Source organism: Bos mutus, chromosome 10 (assembly GCF_027580195.1).
Source record: "Bos mutus isolate GX-2022 chromosome 10, NWIPB_WYAK_1.1, whole genome shotgun sequence".
Taxonomy (NCBI): domain Eukaryota; kingdom Metazoa; phylum Chordata; class Mammalia; order Artiodactyla; family Bovidae; genus Bos; species Bos mutus.
The window spans coordinates 81056608-81062122 of NC_091626.1; the positions used below are offsets into that span (position 1 = coordinate 81056608).

At 37.9% G+C, this 5515-nt stretch overlaps 1 pseudogene; it reads left to right on the forward strand.

Annotated features, from left to right (window-relative positions):
- The first annotated feature begins 503 nt into the window (after positions 1–503).
- Positions 504–1467, forward strand: LOC102281392 (olfactory receptor 11H6-like; annotated as a pseudogene).
- The last annotated feature ends 4048 nt before the right edge of the window (positions 1468–5515 follow it).

The window sequence follows — 5515 nt, forward strand, 5'->3', positions numbered from 1 at the left end:
TTCCCTAGGCTGGGGTCTTTGAAAAAACTCAAATCAGACTGCCATAATATCCATATTTCCCTGGTGTGTAATGGTTAATTATCAAACTCATGCTTGGTGATGAAAATGTGAGTTCACTGAAGTCATCACATTACATGACCGGGAGCAGCCCTTATTCCCTACTGTCTGATCCAGGTCTACTGTGTGAGGGTCTGCTTAGACCTGTGGCCTCCTTTTTCTTATCCTCTTTCCATAAAAAAAAATAAAAAAATAAAAAAATAAATGGACCATGACAGGCATGATGATCATGAAGATGAGGCCATAATTAGCCCCCACACTCCAAGTTCCTTGTTTCTTCCCAGTGTCACACTGGGTCAAAGAATGCTAAAAATCTTTAAGTAATCTAAAATCATGCTGCTCGCTGAATTGATGTAAAGCAGTTCAGAAATATCTTAATGAGAAAACTTCTGTAGAGTCATTTGAAAGATAATGATGTCTTCCTATTGCAATTTTAGGAGAAAAAAATGAAAAGTCCAGGAGGAAACAATCACTCTGACCCTGTGAGTGAATTCATTCTCCTTGGATTCCCTTGGACCTGGGAGGTTCAGATCTTCCTCTTCTCACTCTTCTCTGTGATCTATGTGTTGACACTAACTGGAAATTTGTGCATTATCTGTGCAGTGTGGTGGGACCACCATCTCCACACCCCCATGTACATCCTGCTGGCCAATTTTTCCTTCCTGGAGATGTGGTATGTCACTTCTACTGTCCCCAGTATGCTGGCCAACTTTCTCTCTGAGACCAAGACCATCTCCTTCTCTGGCTGCTTCCTCCAGTTCTACTTCTTCTCCACAGGTGGTGCCAAGACCTTCTTCCTGTCTGCCATGGCCTCTGACAGGTACCTTGCCATCTGCAGGCCCCTTCACTACCCCACTATCATGCCAGTGCAACGTTGCATCAGAATGGGAGCCTGATGCTGGGTCTGTGGCTTTTCCTGTTTTCTCCTCCCAGTTTATCTCATCTCCCAGCTTCCTTTTTATGGCCCCAATACTATTGATCACTTCCTATGAGACCCAGGACCCCTTATAAAGCTGCCTTGTGTGCCAGCCCCTGCCACTGAAATCATTTGTGCCACTTTTAACTCAGTCATCATTTTCTCTACCTTAGTCTTCATTACCAGCTCCTACACCCTGGTTATCAGAGCTGTGTTTAGGGTGCCCTCAGCAGAATGCTGATGTAAGGCCTTCTCTACATGTGGATCCCATCTGGCTGTGGTGTCCCTGTTTTATGGCTCCATCATGATTATATATGTGAGTCCAACAGCAGGCTTCAGCAGAGATGCAAAAATATGTGACTTTGCCCTATATTGTGTTAACTCCGTTATTCAATCCTTTGATCTATAGTCTCTGAAATAAGGAGATGAAAGAGGCACTGAGAAAATTATTTAAGATGGTGAGATTTAGTCAAAGGCATGAAAGAAATCTCTGAAGAACTGTGTTCATAACTGAAACAATGTATGGGAAATAAATAATTAAAAGATTGGTAATCAATTGTACTAATTAAACTAGGAAAATGTATTTTGGAGGAGGAGGAACATACTCAAGTGTAATTAGATGTTCATTAAATTAACTGTATCCATTTTTTTAACTGTATCCATTTTTATTGTTAGAGAAAATTTTATATTAATAGTAAAACTTTTCAAATTCAAATAAAAATAATCAAAAGCCAGATGATCAGTCATCTTGCTGGCATTCAGATTGAAGCTAGTTAATATTTGCTGCCAATATCACATACATACATACATACTGGTACATGCAATCTGTCCATTTTAAATTTATTACCAATATTTCTCTGGTGAGTCAAAAGTTTTGTATACTAAACTTATAAAACAACATTTAAATTTTACTATCTCAATATTAAAAATATAGCAAAATGCATTCACCTTCTTATGAAAAATTGATTTATCATAATTTTATTTCTTTACATTTTCTCATCAAAATTTAGTTAAAATAATTTTACTATTTGGCCATTTATATGTACTTTTAAGAATTATTTTTGGAAAGAGCTCTCTTTAAAAAAAAGCCAAACCTTTTCTTAATACATCATTTGTGTCTTCTGTAGGTTAAGGTTAGAAGATAATGACTAGTGACTCTTAGGTATATTTCAAATTACAAAATTGTTAGGTTTGCCTCTTCCAACTATCTCAAGAACACTAGTACCTCATGCTATCAACCAGAATTTTCCTCATACCACAAAGAGAACCTGGACCCGTTAGCTATCACTCCCTAATTTACTCTCTCTCCATTCCCTGGAAACAGTTAATCTACTTTCTGTTTCTATGGATTTTCCTATTCTGTAAATTTCATATAAATGGAGTCATACAATATGTGACATTTTGTGACTGGTTTCTTTCACTTAACATAATGTTTACAAGGTTCATTTATGTTGTAGCATGTGTTCAGTTTAGTTCAGTTCAGTCGCTCAATCATGTCCGACTCTTCACAACCCCATGGACTGCAGCATGCAAGGCCTCCTGTCCATCACCAATTCCTGGAGCTTGCTCAAACTGATGTCCATTGAGTTGGTAATGCCATCCAACCATCTCATCCTCTGTTGTCCCCTTCTCCTCCCACCTTCAAACTTTCCTAGCATCACGGTCTTTTCAAATGAGTCAGTTCTTCAAATCAAATGGCCAAAGGATTGGAGTTTCAGTTTCAGCATCAATTCTTCCAATGAATATTCAGGACTGATTTCCTTTAGGATGGACTGGTTGGATCTCCTTGCAGTCCAAGGGACTCTCAAGAGTCTTCTCCAACACCACAGTTCAAAAGCATCAAATCTTCAGCGCTCAGCTTTCTTTATAGTCCAACTCTCACATCCATACATGACCACTGGAAAAGTAGTTTATTACATTTGTGGTTGAATAAAATTCCACAGTATGGATATACCATATTTTGTTTATCTAGTTAACTGTTGATGGCATTTGCTTGCATTATTGGTCTATATGACTTATACATAGACAAGTTTATTTTGTGAATACATATTTTCACTTTTTTAGAGTATATCCTTGGGAGAGGAATTTCTGGGTCACATGTTATTTCCATGGGCTTCCCAGGTGGCGTTAGTGGTAAAGAACCCACCTGCTAATGCAGCAGACTGGAGAGACGTGAGTTCCATCCCTGGGTCAGGAAGATCCCTGGAGGAGGGCATGGCAACCCACTCCAGTGTTCTTGCCTGAAGAAGTCCATGGACAGAGGAGCCTGGTGGGCTATGGTCCATATAGTCGCAAAGAGCTGGACACGACTGAAGTGACTTAGCCCAGCACAGCACACTATCTTGATATTACTGAATAGACTATCTCATACCACATATTTTCAAGAGGAATCCATTTTATTATGTCCCTGAATCTATCATTTCTTCATCTAACTTTTAAAAAGAAATTTTTGACATAATTTATAATTAAATGGGACTTTACAGAGATATTTAAAACATTGATTTAGGATAGGGAAAAAAAGAATGAGAAATAAATTTCTGATAAAAGGAAACAATAGAATAGGCAAATTGCAGAATATGGGGTAAGTGGAAAAACGTAATTAATGAAATTACTATAATGATTGTAGTAAATAAACATAATAATAAAGTTCTTTTCTTTAAATACATTATAAAGAAAGCAAATGTATTGAAAAAGACTTAGTATGTCTAAACTATTGGTATTGTCAAAACTTTTGTTCACAATCTTTTCTTTGTTTCTGTTTTTATAGGTTGAACAATTTCCATATTGTCAAATATCACTATGTGAACATCATTTTAGTCAATTGTCTTAAGTGGCCATTTTTTCACATTACTATACTTACAGATTTTTTTTTTTTTTTTTGAATGTGGAATATATTTGTTGGTCCAGTTAAAATGTCATAATAGGGGCAATTTTGATGGTGGCCAAATGGTAGCAAGTAATATGTTTATAAATGTATGAGAGGAAGGAATTAAAGCAGCTGGTGTGTTATCCATTCACTCCCTTCACCATGAGGAAATTCCTGAGTAAAGGAAAGAAGACGGGGAGCCACACTAAATTCCTTATCAGCTAGACTCCAAGTAAATAAACTAAAGGTATTTTCTAGGAAAAAAAAAAAAAAAAAAGACTTTAATCTCTTAAATTCCCTTATCAAAATGTTACTGATAAAGGATCACCTACTATAATACAAATCCAATATCCATCTAGAGGCATGGCTCTCTAGTAAATATTATGTAAGTTATACAGCTCTTAGGAATGTAAAAAGGAAATTTTCCAAGTGACCTGAACTCATCAGATTACATTTTAGTAAATAAATAATGCCACCTTGCTTATTTAACTTATATGCAGAGTGCGAGCTAAGTCATTCAGTCATGTCTAACTCTTTGCGACCCCATGGACTGTAGCCTGCCAGTCTCCTCTGTCCATGAGATTTCCCAGGCAGGAATACTGGAGTGGGTTGCCATTTCCTTCTCCAGAGGATCATCAGAGTATATCACGGTAAGTGCCAGCCTGGGTGAATCACAAGCCGGATTCAAGATTGCCAGGAAAAATATCAACAACCTCAGATATGCAGATGATACCAGTCTAATGGCAGGAAGTCTAGAGGAACTAAAAGGCTCTTCATGAGAGTGAAAGAGGAGAGTGAAAAAGCTGGCTTGAAACTCAACATTCAAAACCTAAGATCATGGCATCCAGTCCCATCACTTCATAACAAATAGAAGGGGAAATGTGGAAGCAGTGATAGATTTTATTTTCTTGGGCTCCAAAATCACTGCAGACAGTGACTGCAGCCATCAAATTAAAAGACCCTTACTCCTTGGAAGGAGAGCTATCACAAAACTAGACAGCATATTAAAAAGCAGAGACATCATTTTGCCAACAAATGCCAATATAGTCAAAGCCATAGTTTTTTCCAGTAGTCATGTGTGGATGTGAGAGTTGGACCATAAAGAAGGCTGAGTACCAAAGAATTGATGCTTTTGAATTGTGGTGCTGGAGAAAACTCTTGAGAGTCTCTTGGACTGCAAGAAGATCAAACTAGTCAATCCTAAAGGAAATCAACCCTGAATATTCCTTGGAAGGACTGATGCTGAAGCTGAAGTTCCGTATTTTGAACACCTGATGCAAAGAGCCAACTCACTGGAAAAGACCCTGATGCAGGAGAAAGATTGGAGGCAAAAGGAAAGGAGGGCAGCAGAAGATGAGATGGTTGGATGACATCACCAACTCAATGGACATGAATTTGAGCAAATTCTGGGAGATAGTGGAGGACAGGAGACTGGCATGCTACAGTCCATGGGGTCGCCAAGAGTCAGACAGGACTTAGCAACAGAACAATGACAAATAAATATTACTTTGAAATGGACAATCTTATCTGCTAGTGAAACTGTACCCAGTTCCACAGGAACACAAAAAACCAGATTTACCAGTCTATCTATATGTGGAATCTTAAAAAAACAAAAAGCACAAAACTCATTTAAAAAGGGATCAGACTTGTGGTTGCCATAAATACAGTGTTAGCAG